Below are 13,687 nucleotides of genomic sequence, written 5' to 3'. Positions count from 1 at the left end.
CCCATTCCAGCAAGACCTGGAATTGGGAGTAGAACCAGGACTTAAACAGAGGCACTCAAAATGGGATGGGAGCATCCTCAGAAGAATCTTAGCCACTAGGCTAAAAGATCACTCCTACTCCTAATAAAAGTCTTACAGATTCTTAGCCCTTCCTTCATTTTAAGGTCTTCAAAAACTTGACTATGAAGGAGTCATGAAAGTATTTGTTGATCAGTATAATAGCATACAATGATTTCATCAAAATTTTGAAATAAAAATTAATGGATACCAAATTGGAACATAAATCATAAAAGTCTAGAAAATGCAATAATATGGAACATAGTAGGCAAGTGGCTTTTATGAAATAGGGGTGATTTCTGAGATATTTGAGAAAAGTAATTATTTTATATTGCTATAAACAGCTACCTGAATGGTTTGTTCAGAAGAAATGCTGGCGGGCGCCACGGCTCACTAGGCTAATCCTCCACGTGCAACGCTGGCACCCCGTGTTCTAGTCCCATTGGGGCGCTGGATTCTGTCCCCGTTGCTCCTCTTCCATTCCAGCTCTCTGCTGTGGCCCTGGGAAGGAAGTGGAGGATGGCTCAAGTGCTTGGGCCCTGCACCCTCATGGGAGACCAGAAGGGAGCACCTGGCTCCTGGGGCTTCAGATCGGCGCAGCATGCTGGCCATGACGGCCATTTGAGGGGGTGAACCAACGGAAGGAAGACCTTTCTCTCAGTCTCTCTCTCTCACTGTCTAACTTGGCCTGTCCAAAAAAAAAAAAAAAAAATTGCTCAGTCAATGCTTTCGCAAAAGGTGGTGGAATAGTATTACAATCAGTGCTGGAGGAACACAATTGAAACAGAAAACAATGTTGATTTTTCAGTTACCATCTGAGGAGATACAGGAGGACTGTTACCTAAGTTGTATATTGACCTTGAACGTTCCTTGACACAGAGAGTATTTTGCTTAATTAAACTTAAGCATTATTTTCACATACAGTAAAAATATGTTTTTCAAAAATATTGTATCTCAATATTTTGGGAATAAAAGTGGTAAATAAGTGTAATAGATTAATTTTGGCACTTGGATATGAATATTTTGGTATTTAAACATTGCATTTACAATTTTTAGTTTAACATTGTAATAACAACACCTGTATAATGTACTTCCACTTTTTTCTTATAAAGACTCACAAATTTCATTTAAGTTACTTATTTTAGTTGTTCTTGTATTGAAAACACTAATCTTCACATAATAGAAATCAGGGATTTTTTAAACTGTCCACTGGGATTTTTTTGTGTGTAAAATAAGAAGTATTAACTGAAAGAATATATGATCCCTTATGCAGGAGGAATGGATATTTGCATGTATGAATATAAAGCCACAGGTATGTGTGTCCAGGAGATAGCACAATTCCAGTTTATGACTTCTGGGTATTTCCTTGTAGGCATAAATTAGCTTCAAAGCCTTGTCCCAAGTTTGACTAATAACCTCTCTACTCGCTTTCCTGATCTCTTCTGTAAGACTGTGATGTCATAATCTCTCTATGCAGCAAGCTTTAAACCTCCCCCTCATTCTCACTTTCTATTTTATTCTCATCAGATATATCCAACAAGTAGCCAGACTGACAAATTATATCAGTCTCACTGAGGCAAGATCATTTCCATTAGTCATTTCACATTTTTTTTTTTGACAAGCAGAGCTAGACAGTGAGAGAGAGAGAAAGAGAGAGAGAGTTATAGACAGTAAGAGACAGAGAGAAAGATCTTCCTTCTGTTGGTTCACTCCCATAATGGCTGCCACTGCCAGCGCTGCACCGATCCGAAGCCAGGAGCCGGGTACTTCCTCCTGGTCTCCCATGCGGGTGCAGGGACCCATGGGCCATTCTAGCTGCCTTCCTGGGCCACAGCAGAGAGCTTGACTGGAAGAGTAGCAGCCAGGACTAGTACCCGGTACCACAACCGGGACTAGAACCCCGTGTGCTAGCACTGCAGGCGGAGGATTAGCCTAGTGAGCCATGGCTCTGGCCAGTCATTTCACATTTATATGCCACAAATTTACATATAATATTAGTGTAAAGGGGCAGGTGCAGATTTCTCTATTTCCTTCGACATGTTAATCCTTTAAATCAGTTCATTGCTTGTTTCTTCCTTTTTTAAAGTTATTATATCAGTAATTCCTTTTCAAATTCTACTGATCTGATTCTTAGTCGAGCTTTTATTTCCTTTGTGCAAATAGATAGATTACTGATGTAGGTAGATAGCTAATTAGCTAAATAAATAGGAGATTTACTTAATAATAATTTTCTGGTACCATTATACTATTAAACTTTATATAGTGTGAAACTCCAGCCCTCATTAATATGAAATACATTTTAATCAGATAAGAAAGTCAATTTTACCTTTGTGTTTTATTCCATCAAGTAGTTTCTGAATTTATTTTGCAAAATTTACCACATCCCAAATATTACCTTCAGCTCTAATGGTTTGTAGAATCATTGGAAAAGAAATGTGAAGAGAGAGGGCTTATTGTTCTTTCTGTAGGCTATCATATCATATAACATAGCACATAGTTCTTGTCCTATGATTGAGCCAACATAGGAAACACCTTACAATGAAGAAGTTTAATTTTGTATTAGAGGTTCTGGACATGGTAGCTGAAAAGCAACATAAATATGGAAGGAAAGTTCATAAAAATGCAATCAGTTCTTACTTTTAAATTATATATTTCTACTTAAAATCTTCTCATTGAACATAATATTTTGTTACAAAAAGTTACATAGTTCTGAATTTGACAAATCACATATCCCCAAATTCAGACTTGTCTCTATTATGCAGGGACAAAACACAGATTTTCACTGTCCTTTCACTGCTTCGGTTACAAGTGATGAATCACCAACACATTAGGAAAGCTAACTGAACACATTAATGTTTTCCTTTCGTTAGTTTTAATAATCTTAAGTATAGAAAGAATCTTATAGTCCAATGGTCTGGTTTCAATTCCTTTGCTGCCAGCTAGAAGCATGATCTTGGGGAAGTCGTTCAAGTTCTCTAAATTTAAATTTCCTCTTCTCTTATGTGGGGATAATAACAATGCCTATATACTATATTGTGAAGATCAAATGAAACCATGCATAAAAGAAGCTAACCAGCAAAACCTACCCAATGTTAATTAAGGTTTAGCTTTACTAGGTACTTTAAGAGTTGTTTGAATATTTACAATGTCTCATCTTAACATTTGAGAAGGCAAAGTACAGAAATGAAAGCAATGTTGTGGGCTATAGACAGCCTCTTTCCTACCCCTGTCTCTTCCTGCACTCAAAAGTTATCTCTGTTAATAGACAGTTATGAATCTGTATTATGCGCCAGGCAATGTGGTAGACATTGGAGATGAAAAAAAAAAACAAAACAATAATTGAAGTCAACATTGTAGCATACCAGGTTGGACTGCAGCCTGTGACACCAGTATCACATATAAGTACAAGTTCAAATTCCATTTGCTCTACTTCTGCTAATGCATCTGAGAAAGCAGTGGAAGGTGGTTCAAGTGCTTTGACTCCTGTTTGCACATGGAAACCAGTTGAAGGATGGTGTTCCACTTTCCTGGATTTGGTCCAGCCATTTGGGAGGTGAACCAGTGTAAGATCCGCACCTCCCATTCTCTCCCTTTCTATTTCTGTTTCCCCCTCTCTCTCCGTGACTTTGACTTCAAATAAATAAATAAATCTTAAGAAGAAAAAGAAGTAGTGTTTTTACACAAGTGCAAAGAGTCTAGTAGAAGAGCAACATATAAAAGTTAATCTCGATAAAATAAGTACACAAACTAATGCACAGGATGTTAGCTGTGTTGATTGGTATAAGGTGTCTTGTTGCTTATCTTTTGTGATTAGGAAAGTTCTAAACAAATAAAACTGTTGAATTATTGACTAATACTTAGAATTATCACAATGAAGAGCTGTAGGTAAAATTTTCTAGACAGAAGACAAACATAACATGAACGCAGCATAGAACTGGGTCTCAGTAGGCACTGAAAGTAAGCCTACACGCACTTCCTTATCATGTGAAATAAATCTGTGATAGACTAACCAAAAATAAGTCTGGAGAAAACAAAGGTATGAAGTTATAGAGATCCTTCTGAGCTTCTCTTTTATCCTCTGCAGAATGGTGAGCAAGTAAAACCATAAACTACCCAAATCAGAGTTGCAGCTAGCCCTGCAAAAGTTGCAGAACACAAGAATGGATATTGTTAAGTATGAGAAAATTAAGGATGGCATTCCTGTGATTCTAAGTATTACCTCTGGGCTGATAACTTATCTTCAAATCCCAACTCAAACACTTTCTAGGTAAAAATTTGAAAAGCAATTACCTTGGGGCTGGCGCTGTGGCTTACTTGGTTAATCCCACGCCTGCCAGCATCCCATATGGGCACCGGGTTCTAGTCCCGGTTGCTCTTCTTCCAGTCCAGCTCTCTGCTGTAGCCCAGAAGGGCAGTGGAGGATGGCCCAAGTGCTTGGGCCCCTGCACCCGCTTGGGAGACCAGGAGGAGGCCCCTGGCTCCTGGCTTCAGATCGGCGTAGCTCCGGCTGCACTGGCCATTTGGGGGGTGAACCAACGGAAGGAAGACCTTTCTCTCTGTCTTTCTCACTGTCTAACACTGTCTGTCAAAAAAAAAAAAAAGCAATTATCTTTTTCTCTGAGAGAATTAGTTTCATTATTTTATATATACATGCATATATATATATATATATAATAATTAATATCTGTCTCTGTTGGGTTTACATGAAGAACAGGTAAGATAATTCATTAGCACATTTGACCAAAAATACAGAGCATAATAAACACTCAGTAAGTGCTATTATATGGCCTTTAAGACATTAGAGCAGGGTTCACTAAGTTAAGGGGTGATTCTAGTAATTCAGATGAAAGGTAAGTCCTGAAAAAGTACAACAATAGGAATAACTGGCACTTGGAATGTGGCACATGGTAAGAATTCAATGTATGCTGACTACTGTACAACAGAGAATTAGCTATGTAATAAGCATATAATATAGACATAGACATAATTAAAGTGTTCCTTTTTAAGTGAAAACTGGCCCCCACAAATGTCTTGTAATCAGGCAAAAAGAAAAATGATCAACATTTGCTGCATTGATTTGATTTATCTGGCCCTTGGAAAAGTTGTGAAACGACTCTGTTGAAAGCAATTAGCGTAGGATTTAAAAGTGCAGAAAATAGAGACAAAATGTAGTAAACTTTACAGACACTTTTCACATATGCACTAGACAAATACCATTACAGAAAATTTTGTGATTATTTGGTTAAAATTTTCTTCTTGGTTCTGAATGACAAAGTATCTCATTGTAGGAAACTGCCATAGGAACTATTGCCACTGTGCTACTAACAGAAAAGGGAAGTCCCTCAAACACAGCAGCAGGGTATTGCCCTCTGTAAACTTACTGTACAATCAATGTAAAACATAGAATTTAATTTTTCAGATTGCATTCATATAATTTCTTTCTTTTGTGGACTTCTTAAAAAAATCTCACTTTATTCACAGATTAGATTTTTGAGCAAATGGGTTTCATGTGTCTTCCAAAGAGTGAAATATTATAATTTATTGCTAAGTACTTGCCATTTCAAAATACTTAATAATTGATAAATAGACTGTTCCAGATATGATTGTACTGTGGCAATGCCCCCCACTATGAATTTTTTTTAAAATTTTGTATTATTTACTTGAAAAATAGAGAGACAGATAGGTAGCTCCTATTTGCCTGTTTACTCATCAAGTGCCCACAACAGCCAGGGCTGGCCAGGCCCAAGCCAGAAGCTGGTATCTAAATCCAAGTCTCCCCATGTGGGAAGTAGGGATCTAAGCACATGAGACATATCAGTTACCTCTCAGGATGTGCATTAGCAGGAAGTTGGATTGTGGACTGCATGTCAGGGATTAATATAGTGATATTTTTCTCCCCAAGGTAAACCAGTGCACATTCATATAAGTATTAGTAGAAACAAAAATATTCTCTGTACTTGATAGTTGATTAGGAAATATCATTCATTGTTCCTTGCCTGAAACCTTGCCTCACAGTATTATAGGTGAAAAAAAAAAAAAAGAAGAATTATGTAGGGGAAACCCAACTTCCCTTTTAATTTGATTATTGAAAAAAAATATATTTCCTGAAAACACAAGGCAACATTTTAAGAGCAATCTCTGATTAGCGAGTTTTATTTCAGGTCAATTTAACAGTTAAGTTTTATTTCAGGCTTCCAACCCAAACTCATGAATCCTTGAATTAAGTAGAATGATACTGGACTAATATTTTCTATCCAAGTAGATATATATAAAAATTAAAATACCTACAATAAACATGATACTATTGGTATTTTTACCTCATGTGTTTTTCTGGTTTTCTGAAAATAGGGAGAGTGATTTTTTTTTTCCCAAGGTGGGGGAAAGACAAAAAAAAAAAAAATGTGTATTTGAGCCAAAAGCCTTATTTGCTGTGAAAATTGCAAATGTTTGCCTGGAGCAAATATGTGAAAATTTGCAATTTGTTGTAGGTGTGGAATTTTGCTATTTTTCACAGTGGAAGAACTGTTCCGTGTAGTTTGCTTTTCTTCTCCTTAGATGTGTGAAATCTCAGAGAAGTTCTAAGATCTACACGTTTTGATGCCAATGATGGCAAGGTGAACAATTACTTTCAACAATAACTTAAAATTCTGCCATGTAACTAAACGAAATACCTTCCTTTTTTTTAAGTTGAATGATTAAGATAATGAAGACTCAGATTTTGTCATGAACTTTCATCTAGAATAAAAGTTCTGTATTAAGATACTCTGATACTTTTTACAAAAGAATATATTGATATATAAAATAAAAGATATTGTGCATAAATTGATTAAAAATTAGTCAGGCTTTTATGGCTTATAACAAGGTACCTAAAGTTCTAATGTCAACCATATATGTGAAATTCTATGCAAATACCATATAGAATTCAGTAAATTTACTAAACACAGATATTTAAGAAAGTTATATAGCAATAAAAACTCTTAGTTTCAAACTAGATAATATACACTTTCACTTACAGGTGAAGGTACACAGAAGTGAGATGTTGTGAGGTAGCAAGTTAAGTGAGGAGTCAATATCCCATTTAGGAGTACCTGGGTTTGAGGCTGCTCCACTTACAGTCTTCCTTCTTGCTAATGCACCTTGGAGTCAGTAGATGATGACGCCAGTCCTTGAGCCTCTGTCACCCAAGTAGTAGACCCAAATCAAGTTCTCTGCCCTTGGCTTCAGCCTAGCCCATCCCTGATTGATGATGCAGGCATTTGAAGAGAGAAGGATTGGAAGGAAGATTTTACTCTCTCTCTTTCTTTCTCTCTTTCTCTCTCTCTCTCTCTCTCTCTCTCTCTCTCGCAGTCTCTGTCTCCTTCTATGCTGCTCTGCTTTTCAAATAAACAAAAGTAAACATATTAATTTTTTATTAAGAAGCAGAGAGAGAGAAAGAGAGAGAAGTCTTCATCCATTGGTTCACTCCTAAAATGCCTGCAACGGCCAGGGCTGGGCCTGACCAAAGGCAGGAGCCAGGAGCTTCATCTGGATCTCCCATGTGGGTGCAGGGGCCCAAGGACATGGGCCTTCCTCTGCTGCTTTCCCAGGCACATTTGCAGGGATGATATACTTGAATTATCAGTCGTCTCTAATAAGCAGATAGCAAGCCTAGATGACTCATTTCATGGCCAATCTAGTCAGTGTTTTAAATAACAATATAGTTTAAGTAAAAACGAAGAAGTCTAGCTTATCATTTGATCTACACATACACACACACAATCTATGACATTAACATGGAAATCCACTCTGAAATGATCCTCAGCATATGTATATAGGCTAAGAAACATCAGAGAGTGAACAAGGAGAAATCATCTATTTAAAACTATAATACAATTTTCTTCCTTTTAAAACAATAGTCTAATTGAAAATAATATTTGGAAATAATTTTCGTCAAAATGAATTTTAAACAGTTATTCATAAAACTAAACATCAATTACAATGTACTAATGCTAATAAAAATGAAACTATTCACAATTAATATATGAAAACAGTTTTCCTCTTGTAAAGAAACAAAAGTCACAATCGTAATGTTTGCAGCTATATTTCTCAGTGTGGAGAATGCTTCTTGAGAATTAATTTCTTAGTAAATTTTATTTATAGATCACCCTTCCAGCTAAGCATTCTACTCACCAATAAGCACCCAGGGATGTCTCCTTTCTGTGTCCAGATCATATTGCTACCCCTTCTTCTTATCTGCCCAATTAGCTTTACAGGCCTTAGCCACCACCAGCCTAACTACCTTGGAGCTCCTAGATGAAAGTTCCTTATCCCAGGCTGTTCTATTCATCAGGAATCTAGCAAAACATAGGTTTGAATAGTGTCCGATGAAACACCTCCCACTCAACTGATTTGTGGTCCCTAATGAACCATAAGCTGATAGACAATTATTCATTTGGCTTAGGCCCATGGAACATTTAAAGGATAGTCGTGATCTCACAAAGCTGAAAATGTGACATCAATTTAAGTTTAGATACAAGCTTTTTGACAAGTGTAAGAAATAGAACAAGACTAAATGGAATCACCATGAAAGAGTGACTTTGACTTGAAATCTCAAGTTCCCTGTGATTGGTGTTCAGATAAACCAAAAAATAATAAGGGTCACAATTTCCTACATTTAGATAAGCAACACTGAGTTACATTAGATAAAAACTTTCCAATTTTTAACTGTCACTATGGTGTACTAAAACTGTGAAAGGACTGCATTTTTAAATAAGTTGACACATTTAAAATTTCTTTTCTCAAAGATTTTGACTACTTAAAATTTTTTAAAATTCAAATATTGACAGATAAAATAAGAATGGGTAATGTTTTCCTAACATAAAACAGAAAAAGAATATAACTTACTAAAATTGCAATTTAGAAAATATGTAATTTAGGTTTCATAGGCCTATATGGGGACATTTTCTGGTAAATACCTACTAAACATCATTATATGGTTCATTTTTATGTAACTTTTGATAGAAATCTTTCTAAGACAGGAGGATGTATGCTTCGTAATTAAAGACACCACATGAAAAGCTCATTGTATAGTGTCACATTTAGTATTCTCTCCCTCAGCATCTATGGTTAAATGTGAAACACAAAGAACACAGAACACATGAGTGTGTTCTGAACTATGTACTGGACTCCAACAAGCTGGTATACACACAGGTGGCTGGTTTCATCAGCTGAGAAGAAGCAATGCTTTGGGATGGGCATTGGAGACTGTGGTTAAGATACTGCATGTTCTTCATCATTCACTATTGGTGTGACCGATTTTGAGGTCCTGACCTGAACAAATCCCAGTTCCAGCTTTATGCTATTGCACACCCTGGAGGGTAACATGAGAGCTCAAATGGTTGGGTTCCTGTCACCCTTGTGGGAGACATTAATTGAGTTCCCAGGTTTGAACTTCAGCCTAGTCCAGCCCTGTTTGGTCTCTCTCTCTCTCTCTCTCTCTCTCTCTCTCTCTCTCTGTGTGTGTCACTGTGTATCTACAAATTAATAAAATTAAAAAGAAAAATAATAATGAACATTTTTCTATTATTGTTGTCTTCTTCAGTTTTGAAGATGAGGACTTTACTATTTTTCAAGACTATGTGGCTAGGTCACTAGTGTACATTTAAACTACTGCCAGTGAGATTTACTTGCTAAAATAATGTTTCTTGTTGATGGATAATTTAAAAACATAATGCTTATTTCTCTAAGATGACTCTTGGGATATTCATGGAGAATCCAAGATGGCAGAATAGGGATGGAGCTTATGATCTAGTCTATGGGAAGATGGTTTAAAAAAAAAAAAAAAACAAGAAGAGAAAGTGCAATGTCAAGGAAGAGTTAGGGAGAAAACCGCAGAGGAAGCACTATGCAAATTATGGAGACACTGTGGATCTCCATGGAGGGTATGGACACGCACAACTCAGGACCCCAGCAGCATCAGTTTTGGAGAGTGTGATGAGACCAGACTGCAGCAGCCCAAGCCATTTTTGGTAAAGATGCAGAAAGAGCCTGGCATGAGTCTGGCTTGGAGCCTTGTGGGAGACAGTGTACCTGCCAACCTAGAGGAAAAAAACTGTAGGTGGGGGGCATGTTTCTCTCTCCTCAACCATGCAGCACCAACATCCTGTAACTAGCTGAGAGAGGGGAGGAACCATTTCAGATGTACATAACAGCTATGCCAACTTCTATCCACATAACCAGCAACAAGCTGAGAAGACACATCTGAGTCTGGCTGGGAGACTTGACAGGGGGCTTGGAACTCATGATTGTGGGAGCCTTGTGGGCTGCCATGTACTGTGAAAACACTGTGGCTGTGTGGGAGGGTGCAGGGTGTGGTTGGGTCTCTGAATAGTCATTGTGTGGTTTCACATGCTCAGGGCTCCCTGATTGCCTGGTGAGAGTCATTTCTTTGGGATCCGTGCTCACAGTGAGAACTTGCACATATCCCCTGTGTGGTTCTTCTGGAACTACAGATGAAGATTACACCCACAGATGAAGATTACACCTGGATTAGCACTTAGGCATTGGTCTCTTTGGAGGAGAGGAAGTGAGCATGAGACCATGCCAACAGAGCTGATCAAACCCTCCCTTCTAAAAAAAAAAAAAATTACCACGCCCAACTTGGGTGTTACTTGGATACTCCATTCACCTCAAAACACTGAACAGAGGTCCTGGGCCACACCAAGCACATGACTCTATATTCACTGAAAGAGTAGACACTCCACTAAGCCATAGAGGCATAGTCCAAGATAAAATACATAAAATCAATCAGAGGGGGAAAAAAAAAAGTGTCTCCACCACTAACCCACTGTTGGTGGGAATGCAAACTGGTTAAGCCACTATGGAAGTCAGTCTGGAGATTCCTCAGAAACCTGAACATAACCCTACCATACAACCCAGCCATCCCACTCCTTGGAGTTTAACCAAAGGAAATTAATTTGGCAAACAAAAAGCCATCTGCACATTAATGTTTATTGCAGCTCAATTCACAATAGCTAAGACCTGTAACCAACCCAAATGCCCATCAACAGTACACTGGATAAAGAAATTATGGGACATGTACTCTATAGAATACTATACAGCAGTAAAAAACAATGAAACCAGTCATTTGCAACAAGATGGAGGAATCTGGAAAACATCATGCTGAGTGAATTAAGCCAGTCCCAAAGAGACAAATATCATTTGTTATCCCTGATCGGTGACAACTAACTGAGCACCAAAGGGGAAACTTGTTGAAGTGAAATGGACACTATAAGAAACAATGACCTGATCAGCTCTTGTCCTGACTCTAGATGTACAATGTAATACTTTATCCTTTTTAGTATTTTTTTGGTTATTGTTGTTGTTGTTCTAGTACTAGTGGTTGAACTCTGTAATTAACACACATTTATTCTTAGGTGTTTAAATTGTAACTGAAAAGTGATCCCTGTTAAATATAAGAGTGGGAAAAAGAGGGGGAGGAGATGTACAATTTGGGACATGCTGAATCGGACTTGCCACAAATGGTGGAGTTAGAAATGTGCCAGGCGATTCCAATACAATCCCATCAAGGTGGCATGTACCAATGCCATCTCACTAGTCCAAGTGATCAATCTCAGTTCACAATTGATGACTCTGATAGGTCTAAGAGTCAAAGGGATCACACAAACAAGACTAGTGTCTGCTAATACTAACTGATAGAATCAAAAAGGGAGAGAACGATCCAACATGGGAAGCGGGATACACAGCAGACTCATAGAATGGCAGATGTCCTAAATAGCACTCTGGCCTCAGAACCAGCCATTAAGGCATTCGGATCTGGCTGAAGAGTCCATGAGAGTATTGTAGGCATGGAAAGCCAAGACACCCTGGGGAAAAAAAAAAAAAGAATACCTAAATGAAAGATCTCTGCGAGTGTGATCCCAGTGGAAAAAACAGGCCATCAAAGAAGGAGGTACCTTTCTCTGAGAGGAAGAGAGAACTTCCACTTTGACTATGACCCTATCAGAATAAGATCAAAGTCAGCGAACCCTAAAGGCTTCCATAGCCTTGGCAACTCATGACTAGAGTCTAGGGAGATTACTGACGCCATAAACAGGAGTGTCAAATTGTTAAGTCAACAACAGGAGTCACTGTGTACTTACTTCTCATGTGGGATCTGTCCTTAATGTGTTGTCTAATGTGAAGTGATGCTATAACTAGTACTAAAACAGTATTTTTACACTTTGTGTTTCTGTGTGGGTGCAAACTGATGAAATCTTTACTTAGTATATACCGAATTGATCTTCTGTATATAAAGATAATTGAAAATGAAAAAAAAAAAACATGGTGTTAAATTGGAAATGGCATAGAAAATTAATTAATTTTTTAAAAAATATCATGTAGGATCTCTGTCTTTAATGAGCTGTACACTGTTATTTAATGCTATAACTAGTACTCCAACAGTATTTTTCACTTTGTGTTGCTATGTGGGGGCAAACTGTTGAAATCTTTGCTTAATATATACTGAACTGATCTTCTGTATATAGAAATCTGAAAATGAATCTTGATGTGAATGGAAGGGGAGAGGGAGTGGAAAAGGGGAGGGTTGCAGGTGGGAGGGAAGTTATGGGGGGGAAGCCATTGTAATCCATAAGCTGTACTTTGGAAATTTATATTCATTAAATAAAAGTTAAAAAAAAAGTGTCTCCACAAATGCCTAAAAGTAAATGAAGAAACTCAAAAATCAAGAATAAGGAAGACAAGATGACACCCCCAAAGGAACACAACAACACTTCAATTCTAGAATGTGAAGATGAAGTAATTGAATAAATGCCAGAAACAAATTTAAAGTAATTGATGGTAGAATCACTTAGAAGTAATCAGAAGCAAATACATGAATTAAAGAAATCCATATATGAATGAATGAAAATTTTTTCACATGAAATGTAGATTAAAGAGAAATCAAAATGAAATATTGGAAATGAAGTATTCATTAGACTCAATAAAAATGTGGAGGAAAGTCCTAATAACAAACTTGGGGTGGCAGAAGAAAAAATATTTGAGTTAGAAGATGAATATATGAAAATTTCATGGTTAAGCCAAAAAAAAAAGAAGAAATTAGAAAATTAAAAAACAATGTTGGGGATTTATGGGATACTATCAAATGGCCCAAGATATTGGTCATAATACTTCCTGAAGGTGTGGAAAGACAGAATGAATCAGTAGGCCTTTTAATGAAACAATTATAGAAAATGTCCCAAATTTGGAGAAAAAAAAAGGAATACCCAAGTACAGGAAGCACATAGAATTCATAACATACATGATCAGAAAAGATCTTCACCATGAAACACTATAGTCACTCTGCACAGTAAAACATAAAGAAAAGGTTCTAAAATGTGCACAAAAGAAATGTCAGGTTACTTTCAGAGGATCTCCAAATAGACTCACACCTGACTTCTCATCTGAAACCCTACTGGCTAGGAGAGAATGATGAGATATCTTCCAACTCCTAAGAGAAAAACTGAATACAATACTATTACCTCCAAAGCACTCATTTATGAATGAAGGTGAAATAAAGATCTTCCATAACAAACAGAAAATTGAAAGAATTTGTCACCTCTCATCCAATTGACTCCAATTCAATAGTAATGGG

This window comes from Lepus europaeus, chromosome 1 (assembly GCF_033115175.1).
Source record: "Lepus europaeus isolate LE1 chromosome 1, mLepTim1.pri, whole genome shotgun sequence".
Lineage (NCBI taxonomy): Eukaryota > Metazoa > Chordata > Mammalia > Lagomorpha > Leporidae > Lepus > Lepus europaeus.
The sequence above is the reverse complement of the archived record's forward strand: the minus strand, read 5'-3'. Positions refer to the sequence as shown.